The sequence below is a fragment of the Thalassophryne amazonica genome, chromosome 11, assembly GCF_902500255.1.
Source record: "Thalassophryne amazonica chromosome 11, fThaAma1.1, whole genome shotgun sequence".
In the NCBI taxonomy this organism is placed as follows: domain Eukaryota; kingdom Metazoa; phylum Chordata; class Actinopteri; order Batrachoidiformes; family Batrachoididae; genus Thalassophryne; species Thalassophryne amazonica.
The window spans coordinates 59263924-59278361 of NC_047113.1; the positions used below are offsets into that span (position 1 = coordinate 59263924).

The window sequence follows — 14438 nt, forward strand, 5'->3', positions numbered from 1 at the left end:
CATCTTATCTTAGGGACCTCGTAGTACCATATCACCCCAATAGAGCGCTTCGCTCTCAGACTGCAGGCTTACTTGTAGTTCCTAGGGTTTGTAAGAGTAGAATGGGAGGCAGAGCCTTCAGCTTTCAGGCTCCTCTCCTGTGGAACCAGCTCCCAATTCAGATCAGGGAGACAGACACCCTCTCTACTTTTAAGATTAGGCTTAAAACTTTCCTTTTTGCTAAAGCTTATAGTTAGGGCTGGATCAGGTGACCCTGAACCATTCCTTAGTTATGCTGCTATAGACGTAGACTGCTGGGGGGTTCCCATGATGCACTGTTTCTTTCTCTTTTTGCTCTGTATGCACCACTCTGCATTTAATCATTAGTGATCGATCTCTGCTCCCCTCCACAGCATGTCTTTTTCCTGGTTCTCTCCCTCAGCCCCAACCAGTCCCAGCAGAAGACTGCCCCTCCCTGAGCCTGGTTCTGCTGGAGGTTTCTTCCTGTTAAAAGGGAGTTTTTCCTTCCCACTGTAGCCAAGTGCTTGCTCACAGGGGGTCGTTTTGACCGTTGGGGTTTTACATAATTATTGTATGGCCTTGCCTTACAATATAAAGCGCCTTGGGGCAACTGTTTGTTGTGATTTGGCGCTATATAAAAAAATTGATTGATTGATTGAATGATCATCTCAAAAGTTTGCAGGAGGGCATCATAATTGTTTGCCACAGTGCTCACTATCCGTGATGTGAAATTCCATCGAGTAGGAGCATTTCTGGGCAACCTTGAGCAGCCTGCAGACTCAAGAAAAGACATCCTCTTTGTGGATTTTGATAAAAATGTGGCAAACCCAGAGAGTAATGCAAAAAATATTCTGCACTCAGATAAGCATTTAGCCCCCTGAGACAGAACCAGATTCACTCTGTGTGTATAGCAATGCACAAACATTGCACTGGGGGCTATTGCTTTAACTTTGGCCTGCAAACCATTGAGAGCTGAAGCCATGACAGCAGCCCCATCATAGGTTTGCACCACAAGTTTCTCCCTGAAATTGTAGCCCTGCATGTTCTCATCATTCAAGACTTCAAAAACAGACTGAGCATCTCTTCCCCGAGAAACATCAAAAAATCCAATAAAGCGCTCCTGAATTTTACCTGCCCTATCCACATAGCGAACAATGACAGAGAGTTGAGTATGGCAAGCTATATCAGTTGTTTCATCCACCTGCCATGCAAAAAAGGGAGCAGCCTGGATTTCATCCTTGATCTCATCAGAAACAGTGGCTGAAAGAGCAGAGATCAAGTCATTTTGGAATGCATGGGACATACCAGAAAACACAGCTGATGACTGGAATTGTGTGGCCAGCAGTCATATTTAGCTAATGTTTCATTAAACTCCCTGTAATTCCCCTTGTTGGATGATTCAACACTCTCATCATGCCCCCTAAATGACAGCTCCTCATGGCCAAGCAAGGAAGTCACATCAAGGCGGTTTAGGAAAGCTCTGTTTTGTTTAACTGCTTCATTATGTTTTGCCACTTGAATGCGAGCGCCTTCACTGATTGCATGCTCAACCCTGACTCTGCCCAGGCAACTTAACCTTGCACATGCACTCACATGTTCATTGCTTTTTTCATGCCTTTTGTATGCCCTGTCAAAGTTGGACAGATCCCCAAAACCCACTTTTGACCAGACTACACATCCCTGAGATGGTTTCATCAAGAGGCATGGCCAACAGTACATTTTATTTGTTACAGCACTTCCAGTCAGCCAGCTCAATTTGTTACAGCACTTCCAGTCAGCCAGCTCACTTTGTCATACCAGGACAGCTGAAAAGACCTGTTACTTTTCCCCACCTTTTGCACCAAATTAATCTGAGGAGTTGATCTGCCCTGCTGTTTAACTCTAAGTTTTTCTTTGTAAGGAAGACTATCAAATGGCTTCGCCAAAATCCGGTCCACAACATTCAAATTGTCTGCCATTATGTGCAGCTTGCTACCTAGCTAGCTCGCTAGCTGGGACTGGCACGAGGCTAGTGTGAAGTGTGTCCGCCTGTGAGTGCTTTGTGACGGTGGAGGGGCTCAGCAGGGACAGAAACTGCAACAGAAGTCAGAAAGAGTGATAGAAGTCAGTCTCCAAACACAAGCAGCTACAAAAAAAAAACCCACCAGAAATAGAAGCTCGATTTGTCGCTAGTCGTTTTTAACAAAGAAAATGCCGCTAGGAGGATTAAGAAAGTCTCCGGTTCAACTCAGAACAGAATGAAAATTAAAAAATGCTCCCACGGATGTTTACACCAAAAGATCGCTGATTCGCTCATTTCGCTGTCAATCAAAAAGGGATTCAGCCTCAGACAGATCATCCAATCATCATGCAGAAGCTGTGCGTCCGGGCCAGCCAAGGCCAGCCCACTGCCCCATAGACCCCCAGAGACACTAAGCCCAGCATTTATCCAATGACTCGTCTCGTTTCGCCGCACTCTTTGCTTCGCTATTGAACTCTGTGGACGCTCAGCGTCCACACTGTTTAAAGCATTGTAAAGCTGCGGGAATGAGTGAGAGGAAAGCCGCGTCGTTACCAGTGATAAGAAGCTGATTCTGAACAAAGTTGAGCGCGTTGTAGCGCATATTTAGTCAATGACGTACACACAACAATATATATTTGATCACTTATGTTTTGACATTTTAGGGGAAGCTGAGCTTCCCTTGCAGTCTTAGAGCAATCGCCTCTGATTGGCAACCCATTTAATGGGTAGTAAATAAAATTAATAATAAAAATAAAATTAGAAATAAAATTACAGTGGTGCCAAAGAAGATTATTTTATGCCTTAAATCTTAAAAAGCTTAGTGGCTGTATATCTTTAACATTAGTTGATCAAACTGATGTCTGTGTCCCGCGGGACCAGCGATCATCATCACAGTCTTTTCTGAATTTAAGAGTAAGAAATTACAGGACTGGATGTCCTGTAAGACTTTTCTTCTCCTCAAGGAAACAAAGTGTCTTCTTTTCATTAAACTCTATGCATGACTGCATGTTTCATTCTAAATGAAAACAAAGAGAAACCTATTAATCCACTGTCCATCAGCTAAGGGGATATTGCTCAATATTTCCAGAGTTGTTAGGATTGGAACAGCCTCATGAAAAATATATGGCAGGAAAGACAAGGAGACTTCCGTTATAGTAGGCTGCAGATCAGCAGCAGAAAAATCTGAGGGAAATCTAAGTTTACTGTTCTGGTTTGTGTAAATGCTTAAATAATTGACTTATGTCCTTAAAAACTATCAACCGTCATTTATTCTGTCCACATTCTGTTTGTATTTTTGAAAACATTCAACTCAAGAGTCAGCCTTGAACAAATGGCATCCTCAGTTTCAAGATCTGGAATTACACTTCTGAAGATATGATAAGCTCATTATTGTACAGAGCTGCCTGACACATCATATATCACTGGTATTAGGTTACCATTAATGACTTGGTAATCCTTCAAACTTCTGTGGGAAAAAATAAACACTTCATCGGGGGCCTTTCCCGCAAATTAATGGTATCCACAAACTGTCTTCAGTAATGGGCGCTCATATTTTCAGAGGCCAACTCTGCACTTTCAGGTCTTCAGCATTCTAGACATTTAGATGAGTAGCACAGTGAAAGGTCTCATTATTTCCATATTAGTCACACAGTGCTCATATACCAAACAGTCTTGCATCTTTGACCAAACAAGTATTTTATTTTAAACAGCACAGCAAAGTTATTTCACAACAAACTATTTTAAGCAAGCAAACACTTATAACTCCATATGCACTGACCATGACCTTATATATGAATAGGATTAACCATTAATATCCAAGTAAGTGAATAAAACATCCAACAGTTGATTTTATGTATAATTGTTGACAGTTATTTTGCCACTTTGAAGTACAACCCCTGGCAAAAATTATGGAATCACCGGCCTCAGAGGATGTTCATTCAGTTGTTTAATTTTGTAGGAAAAAAGCAGATCACAGACATGACACAAAACTAAAGTCATTTCAAATGGCAACTTTCTGGCTTTAAGAAACACTATAAGAAATCAAGAAAAAAAGATTGTGGCAGTCAGTAACGGTTACTTTTTAGACCAAGCAGAGGAAAAAATTATGGAATCACCCTGTAAATTTTCATCCCCCAAATTAACACCTGCATCAAATCAGATCTGCTCATTGACATTGACCCTATGCCATGACATTGACCCTATGTGTCTTTTTGCAAGGAGTGTTTTTGCAGTTTTTGCTCTATGGCAAGATGCATTATCATCTTGGAAAATGATTTCATCATCCCCAAACATCCTTTCAATTGTCCAAAATATCAACATAAACTTGTGCATTTATTGATGATGTAATGACAGCCATCTCCCCAGTGCCTTTACCTGACATGCAGCCCCATATCATCAATGACTGTGGAAATTTACATGTTCTCTTCAGGCAGTCATCTTTATAAATCTTATTGGAAAGGCACCAAACAAAAGTTCCAGCATCATCACCTTGCCCAATGCAGATTCATCACTGAATATGACTTTCATCCAGTCATCCACAGTCCACAATTGCTTTTCCTTAGCCCATTGTAACCTTGTTTTTTTCTGTTTAGGTGTTAATGATGCCTTTCGTTTAGCTTTTCTGTATGTAAATCCCATTTCCTTTAGGCGGTTTCTTACAGTTCGGTCACAGACGTTGACTCCAGTTTCCTCCCATTCGTTCCTCATTTGTTTTGTTGTACATTTTTCGATTTTTGAGACATATTGCTTTAAATTTTCTGTCTTGACGCTTTGATGTCTTCCTTGGTCTACCAGTATGTTTGCCTTTATGTTTGCCTTTAACAACCTTCCCATGTTGTTTGTATTTGGTCCAGAGTTTAGACACAGCTGACTGTGAACAACCAACATCTTTTGCAACACTGCATGATGATTTACTCTCTTTTAAGAGTTTGATAATCCTCTCATTTGTTTCAATTGACATCTCTCGTGTTGGAGCCATGATTCATGTCAGTCCACTTGGTGCAACAGCTCTCCAAGGTGTGTTCACTCCTTTTTAGATGCAGACTAATGAGCAGATCTGATGATGCAGGTGTTACTTTTGGGGATGAAAATTTACAGGGTGATTCCATAATTTTTTCCTCAGAATTGAGTGATTCCATATTTTTTTCCTCTGCTTGGTGTAAAAAAGTAACCGTTACTGACTGCCACAATCTTTTTTTCTTGATTTCTTATAGTGTTTCTTAAAGCCAGAAAGTTGCCATTTGAAATGACTTTAGTTTTGTGTCATGTCTGTGATCTGCTTTTTTTCTACAAAATTAAACAACTGAATGAACATCCTCCGAGGCCGGTGATTCCATAATTTTTGCCAGGGGATGTAGTCACAGGCACATAAACTACTCTGTGCACACTTTTAACAAATGTTGATTATGGGAATCTCAAAGGGCCCAAAGACTACAAAAGCAAATGTGGCAGATGACTAACAATTATTTTCCTTATGAGAGGAAAAGAAAATCCTTGACAACAACTGGCCATATCAAGAAAACCCAACAGGAGGGGTTAAGGAAAGCGAGATGAGCAGCATCACTCAATGAGTGAGAGAATGTCAGCTGAGATATTCTGGATGTGGCACGTTTCTTTGAACATGATGCAGCATGCAGGTGCCTCAGTTGCTGAGGACCTCAATGGCTGAAGAAGGCTAAAGAGATGCCCATGTTTCACCTGGCTGTGGCACATACACGATAGATGTTGTGCACTGGTTGTCTGAGTGGCTGCAATCCAGTTCCCAAGGTCATAGGTGTGATTGGCAAAGGACAAAAAAGCAGGAACATATACAGCGCACCTACGATGATGCAGTGACCCCCCCAAGACACACACACACACACACACACACACACACACACGCAACATCAACGTTTGAGCTTGTAATAAAGTTGTGATGTTATATTATAGTCAAAAACATACGTGGAGTAATGTTTTGTTTTATTTTGTGCATACGACATACATCACCGACACACCACAGAGATTTCCATCAGGTTTCACCCGATTATGAGCATTTTTAGATGCCTACAGCAACTATCTCAACCACTGACAACATATTACAGCAAGAGTCCACAAAAGTATTTTAAAGGCCTGACTAAAGTTTAATATGTTATATTTAATAAGATATTTTCATGACAAAAGACACAAATGTGCAGTTTACTGCATTTTATTTTTTTCTTGTGTAAAAACACAGCTTAGATGTGGTTTGACCGAAACAAACTGTCATTAAACTTAAATAAAACAGGGATGAAGTGGAGGTGTAGGTGTTATTTATTTCTATATTTATTTATTTATGTTCATTGTTAGTTGGTTTTACCTTTTCTGTTGTGTTTTGTTTTATCAGGTTCTTTTTGTCTGTTTCTCTAAAATTGTATTATAGCAATATTAGTTATTATTACTTTTGTTGTTGTTGCTATATTATTATTAATATATAAATAAAATAAACAAAAATATTATAATTCGTAATACATTTGACTCTTTTACGACAACAAACGCTAAGCCATTATTTATTATACAGAAAACAAATGCACACCAACTGTGCTGAGATGCGAACAGCTTAGTGCTAACTTTAAAATTGGAAACGCCATAGACATGCTAACGCATTAGCATTGGTTCCGTTTTTAAGTTATAAAATACATCTATCAACTGTTTCAGAAGACCATAACAGGTTGGTTTAATATAAAAAAAAGGTAAATATTACTCACAGACATATACTCTTTAGGGTTTTAGCGGAGGAAAATTAAGATAAAGCTAAATAATACAACAAACTATTTAAGCCTCAAAGCAAAGCCAAGCCCTGCTCTACTTGGGGAAGGTCTACCCATGTTCTCACAAAGACAGGGAGGAGAAGGACCGCGGCTCATGGCAAGCAGTAAACAGAGCGGAGAGGAGTGAAAATTCACACAGTCCCTTCCTCCAAAGTGCGGTGCCATCTACGCTGAAATTGCTGCTGCTTTGATTAGTGCAGAATGGAATGTTGCTTTGACAGTGAGACTATCATATTTTGACCCCAAAACACGCATGACACCACGTGCGCACACGTATGTGTGGTTAATTTTCCAAATGACGGAAATCTGTCGTGGTACGGAGAACACTAACCCATGACTTAAATACATTTAATAAAATACAATGTAAACAGTGCAAAACAGTGCACACTGAATTGACCTATCCTGAATCAAATTGTGTATGCCAAACACTTGCTGAACGCAAAATTCACCTTAAACAAGCAGGAATGAAGAACAGTTGAGCCTGGCAGACAGTCACCACGGAAGAAACCCAACATCTCAATGTTACAGACCTCAGCCACTGACTGTAAAGGGCTTGTAAACAAATATTCAAAATGACAGCTTAACCTAGAATTATGTTAATGTATCCAATTAAATTTGGTACTAAAGTAGGGATGGATTATATACACAGAGTAATGCATATAGCATTCATCTGACTTTGTTATCAATGCCCTAATACTTTAGCTGAATGTCTGAATGTTAAACATATTCCTTATGACTTTCAAGTCCAATAAACTGTGCAAGACAGCTACAAATATAGTTAGGTCCACAAGTAGTTAGTGACTTTTTGTAATTTTGGTTCTTTATACCACCGCAATGGAGATAAAATGAAACAATCAAGATATTCTTCCAGAGTAGACTTTCAGCTTTAGCTGAAGAAGAATTAAGTTCTACACAGGCCCTGAGGGCCATTGGTGCCGATGCTTATCCTCATTGTGCAGTGTAGCGTGAGGCACATGAGATCAAGAAATCACCCTGGACAGGACACCAGTCCATCACAGATTACTTCCCCAGCCAGGGTTTGTACCCATTTACAGCTGAGTGGCGTGGAACAACAAAAATGAAGTGTTTTGTCCAAAGGCGCAGGCGGGTAGCATGACTGGAAATTTAACTCAGGTCTACATACATACTTTGAAGCAAAATTCCTTATTGTAGTGAAAAAAAGAACAAGTGCAGCAGATAACAGAGTACTTCAGGGGAATGCCCATTTGGCAAGATAGCCACTATATCCAGTACAGAAATACTGCTTTTTGCAATAACTATGCACAGACCATGCCTAATATGGATGATTCTGGCATCAAATATATATACATTTTTTACCATGTAGAATCCAAATTTAGGACATTTAAAAAATCACTCAGAAGCTTAGGTCAAGTTCAAATTCATGTGCATGACAACTAGAAATATAGATTAATTAAATTAGGACAAATGACACCAGCTAACTGCTGGGACCAGTGATGGCTAGTGTGAACTTTTGGGAACAGATGTACGTACATTAGTGAACACTGTGTCTGTCTCTTTGCACTCTACAGTGACAAACATGGACATGACTGTGCTTTCATCTTTTTGTAAGACATGTTGTGAATATACATGATGTTGCAAAATGTGCAAGTAACTGAACATTCCATTTGTACATTCAAATAATCAAACTATTTCACAGCATGCGTCATGGTCTATCTATATTTTAATCATCCTTTGTTAGAAATAGTTTAGGTAAACTCCTTGCTTGGAGTTGAATTTTTGGCTTTCCCATAGTGAAAAACCCACTTTAAGGTGCGTTTACACATAACAACGACAAGTCACGAATGCCACAAAGTATACATTCTTGGCCGCTGATCACGAATGTGATGATTCGGGGCAGAGGCATCAGGTGTCCTCAGGAACTGCTGCAACCTGTTACCACACGTTATTATTAATGGCACGTGTTGCTGGAGAATTATCAGGAACCGTTACGCACGGTCAAGAATAAGTTTCTGCGTTGTTGCGCGCTATCGCACATAACAGCGCATCGTTAAGTTCTGTCACACTTTGAATGAGGTGAATTGTCTCCACACACACACCCATATTCATCCATCAGCTGCTGAACAATTGGCTCCAGTTCGCTCCACAGCAGAAGAACTTTGTGACTGCATGCTTAGTTGGGCTCTGTGCCATGGAGTGGCACAGAGAGGAGGAGGAGACGGATAGCCAGATGTGTGGCTTCACGCGGCTCTCGTCTCACTCGTTTTCCCAAACATCAGGCACATGCAGCAGGTGGAACACCTGCAGGAGCGTGCTGAGGATCATTGGAACGAAACTTTCAGCTGACTTGGCATCACTGTACTCCTTCAGCATACTGCAGCAATGAAACTGAATGCGGTGCAGCAGGGTTTAATTGTCCGAACGTCAGAGAAGAACGCTGTCACACTCTATTAAGGATCACCACTAATCAAGACGGATCAACACTCTCAGTTGTGATCAACACTCTCAGTTGTGACCTACACGAGGTGAAATAGGGTGGTGCATGACATTCGTGGAAGATTTTTTTGACAGCCAAAAACATGCTCCACGAAAATCACGAATATCACACACTAACACACACTATTAAGGTGCGTTTACACATAACCAAGACGCGTTACGAATGTCATTTTTCTGTCATTCGTGACACATGCCTGACATTCTTAATGTGACTTAACGCATCTGAATAGGTTTCTTAATGGTGCGTGTTGGTGCATGATATTCTTGATATTCGTGGAGCATGTTTTTGCCTGTCAAAAAATCTTCCACGAATGTCACACACCATCCTCATTTCGTCTCACGTCGTGGAGGTCGCAACTGAGCGTATTGATCCGTCTTGATGAGTATTGATCCTTAATAGAACGTGACAACGTTTGTAGTGGTTCCTGTGATGGTTCTTGGAGCCCAAACTGTCACGCGTTATTACAAAGTGACACGGAACCTGTCAAGTTTTGACACGACTTGTAACGCGGCGTCACATTTCACTGTGCGCCACGGCGAATCAGTTTTCTGTCACGTGCGCACAATTAAACTCGGCTCCAAATGTCGTTCCGCAGTTCCTGCTGAAGCGCCTCAGGACGCTCCTGCAGGTGTTCCACCTGCTGTTGTAACCGATGAGCGGGAGAACGAGTCTGACCCTCTGGAACCAGAGGAGCGAGAGGAGATTCACGTGCAGCCCAACATCTCTGCACCTCCTCCAGTCCGGCGGAGGAAGAAGCGTGCGCACAATTAAACCCTGCTGCACCCCATTCAGTTTGATTGTTGACACCAAGTCGGCTAAAAGTCTAATTTCAGTGCTCTTCAGCGCGCTCCTGCAGGTGTTCCACCTGCTGCATGTGCCTGATGTTTGGGAAAATGCGCCAGACGAGAGCCGCATGAAGCCACACATCTGGTGCTGTCCTCCTCCTCCTCTCTGCGCCACTCCATGGCACAGAGCCCAACTATGCATGCAGTCACAAAGTTCCGAAAAACTGGAGCGATCTGAATTCGGTTGGATGAATATGGGTGTGTGTGTGGAGACAATTCACCTCGTTCACAACGTGACACAACTTAACGATGCGCTGTTACGTGCTAAGCGGAACACTGTTCTTGACCGTGCGTAATGGTTCCTGATAATTCTCCGGCAACATGTGCCATTAATCATAACGTGTGGTAACAGGTTGCAGCAGTTCCTGAGGACACCTGACGCCTCTGCCCCAAATCATCACATTTGTGATCAGCGGCCAAGAATGTGTACTTCGTGGCATTCGTGGCTTGTCGTCGTTATGTGTAAACGCAGCATTAAGAAACCTATTCAGATGCGTTAAGTCACATTAAGAATGTCAGGAATGTGCCAAGAATGACGCAAATATGACATTCGTAATGCGTCTTGCCTATGTGTAAACGCACCATTAGACACCAAGAGCATCCAAATTGCCCAAAGTGGTGAGATTTTGTGGTAAAACATCTCATTTACATGCGGGACCTTATTCGTGGCTGTCTTGGAAAATGGCCATCAATTTGAAGATTCAAGTGGCTCACATGCTTTTTTACAAGGGCAATGCCTAAAGGGAATTTGTGCCGACTTTGGTGCTTGTATCACCATTTGAATGACTGTTTCAGTTATCTGCTACACTAACCTTGGGCAAGGTCCTTCATCCCTAAATTCTTCCCAATCTGCAGTTAAGTAACGTTTCCCATAATGCCCCTGGCTTCACAATGTTTGTTTACATTGTGGCCTGAACCGGAACTCTGCGGAAACGTAATGCCTGCCTTTTATTATTTACTTTCAACTTTCAAAGCAAAAATAACACGTCAACATCCAAATATTAATAAAGAAATGTTTGTCGTATTTGCATGAGCGTAGGGGGTAGGGGGGCTCTCACAGTTTGTGTGTGCTAACTTTATACCAGTTCTTGATGGGCATGTGAAAAGTTGTCAACATTATATTATCGCTTGCAGAAACTTCTCGGTACACAAAACTGCACCATAAGTAATAAATTAATGAAGCTTAAAACTGCTGTTTAACTCTGTTGGCGTCACAAAGTGAGCGAAGAAGCAGAACAGTTACCTGGCAGCTCCAGCGTGTGTGCATTCACGGGTCCTTTAGCGTGCAGTCGCTTTTTCTTCCTGAAATTCACATTAATCTGGAAGTTTCTTCAATCCTGTAGTTTTTTGTTTGTTTGTTGTTTTAATTATATATATATTTGCGCAGAGTAACCAGGAAGAAATCCCGCTTAGCAACAACGTCAAAACAAAAGCGGAACAAAGTACGGCAAGCGAGAGAGCAACAACATCATCTTTGTTTGCGTTTGCGTTTTGCTGCCTCCTATGGGTAAAAAGTGGAATAAACTTTAAAGTCCTGCGTAGGGACAGTCTACAAAGTGCAAAAATGAAAAGAGACACTAAAAACGTATTCAATAGCTTCACTGTCATAAGGTGTGCTTTCACTAAATCAGTCTATATCAAAGATCTCCTGCTGGTTATACTATAGTACTCATTTTGGAAAAGTGTCATTTTGCATAATTTTAGAGACTTATTTTTTTAATTGATAAATTATTCACTAAGTCATAGCTGCCAATACCTGAGCTATGTATGCGGGACACCCATGCGTGCCCACATAGCATAACTAGGGGCGTCTGGCGGCATGCCCAAACCCACACTACTGCGGGACTAATGGGCGGCCCACACACACTCATGGGGGACGCGGGGCACGGGGCCCAATGCGGGACGGTTGGCAGCTCTGCTAAGCTCATTGTAATAAGGTGTAGTGCCACCAGATTGATTACCCACATGAAAGCTCTCTTGCTGGTTGTACTACAACATTTGATTAAATATTCCACACAGTGCATTCAGATAGTATCACACAGTGCTTCACTTTTTCCACATTTTATGTTACAGACTTATTCTAAAATGTATGAAATTTTTTTTTCTAAAAATTCTACATACAGTACCCCATAATGACAGTGTGAAAAAGTTGTTTTTCTTATAGATTTTTGCCAATTTATTAAAAGTAAAAGACATGCATGTCAGAGCACAAACCAAGCATGAAGTCAAAGGAATTGTCTGTAAACCTCTGAGACAGGATTGTCTCATAGCACAAATCTGTTGAAGGGTACTGAAACATTTCTGCTGCTGTGAAGGTCCCAATGAGCACAGTGGCCTCCATCATCTGGAAAGAGAAGAAGTTCAGATCCACCAGGACTCTTCCCAGAGCTGGCCGTCCCTCTAAACTGAGCGATTGGGGGAGAAGGGCCTTAGTCAGGGAGATGACTCTGTCAGACCTCCACCATTCCTCTGTGGAGAGAGGGGAACCTTTCAGAAGGACAACCATCTCTGCAGCAATCCACAAATCAGGCCTGTATGGTAGAGTGGTCAGATCGAAGCCACTCCTCAGTAAAAGGCACGTGGCAGCCTGCCTGAAGTTTGCCAAAAAGCACTTCTCTCAGACCATGAGAAACAAAATTCTCTGGTCTGATGAGACAAACATTAATAATTTCATTCATTTAAAAGACAAAAACAAAGCACCACAATACCAGAATGAAAAGGAGCAGAAAGAAGAACAAGTCTTATGATTTCTGCTCCTTTTAACAATACAATCTTTCAATATCCAGCATCATAGTCAACATTATTTAACAGATTGCATTTCTTTAACTTGTCACATACCACTGACCCATTTCATAATTATGACCATTAATTAATAGATTACATCTCTGACAGGTTACATTTAAACTTAAGACACTCCAAACATTATTAAGTTTACCTTTTTTTTTTTTTTTTACTTTCTTGCAGCCCACTGACTTATTTCATAGTTTCATACTTAATTAATACATCTAATTTAATACGTTTTTTAAATAATTTAAGTGACCTTAATTCTTTCATTTCTTTATTACGATTGTTCCATAATTTGACACCATTTACTGCAATACTCCTTTCCTTTACTTTGGTTCTAAATCTTGGTTTTTTAAAGACGTCTATTTCTTTCAATTTATAACTACTTACTCTTTTTTCAAACATATTTTGAATGTTTGTTGGTAAAGTATTTTTATTAACTTGGTACACTGTTTGTAATATTTTCAAATAGACTAAATCATGAAATTTAAGTACCCTATACTTAATAAACAATGGATTAGATGGATCTCTAAAACCACTGTTACTAATCACTTTTAAAGCTCTTTTCTGCAAAATAAATAAGGTTGTATATAGGTTGTATATGTTGATCCCCAGATTTCTACACAATAAGTTAAATATGGGACAATCAATGAATTGTACACTGTTAATAAACCATAACTATTTAATGAATATTTTACTTTATGCAAAACAACAATTGCTTTCGCTATTTTTCCTTTTATGTAATTTATGTGTGACTTCCATGTAAGATCTTCATCAATCATGACTCCTAAAAATTTCGTTTCTTTTACCCTTTGTATATCCATTCCATCTATTTGTAATGACACATTATTTTTTTCGCTCTATCATTAAACAATATAAAATTTGTCTTATTAATATTTAGTGACAATCTATATCAAACCAATGTTTAACTTTTTCCAACTCTGTATTTATCACTTGTGCTACTTCCTGTATATCTGATCCCAGAGTAAAACAGCGTTGTATCATCAGCAAATAAAATGCTGCCAAGCACATTGGATACATTCACAAAATCATTGATATACAAAATAAACAGATCCTTGTGCTACTCCATAAATAATATTACACAATTCTGATTTGGTATTATTTATCTGAACAAACTGTTTTCTATTTTCTAAGTAGCTTTTTACCCACTGATGTGCAACACCTCTTATTCCATATTGTTGTAACTTGTGAAGCAATCTTGAGTGGTCTATAACATCAAAAGCCTTGTTCAGGTCAATAAAAATACTTACAAAATAATCTTTATTATCTATTGTTGTTGATATTTTCTCTATTAGTTCCATAATTGCCATAGCTGTTGAATGTTTTGTTCTAAATCCATACTGAGCATTATTTAAAATATGATGTTTCTCAATAAATTTATCCAATCTTGTCACAAAAACTTTTTCCATAATTTTAGAAAACTGTGGAAGCAATGATACTGGCCTGTAATTAGAAAAATTATGTTTGTCTCCATTTTTATATAATGGGAATATATAAAATCCCAGTTGACAGAGACAGATTACAAA

At 40.0% G+C, this 14438-nt stretch overlaps 1 protein-coding gene across 1 annotated transcript in view; it reads right to left on the bottom strand.

The window, feature by feature from the left end:
* Window positions 1–11529, bottom strand: part of LOC117520585 (ecto-NOX disulfide-thiol exchanger 2-like) — a 260220-nt gene extending 248691 nt beyond the window's left edge. The window contains exon 1 of the mRNA XM_034181900.1: window positions 11351–11529. The gene's annotated coding sequence lies outside the window, so the exon portion shown is untranslated. The remainder of the gene's footprint in view (window positions 1–11350) is intronic.
* Between the last annotated feature and the right edge of the window lie 2909 nt (window positions 11530–14438).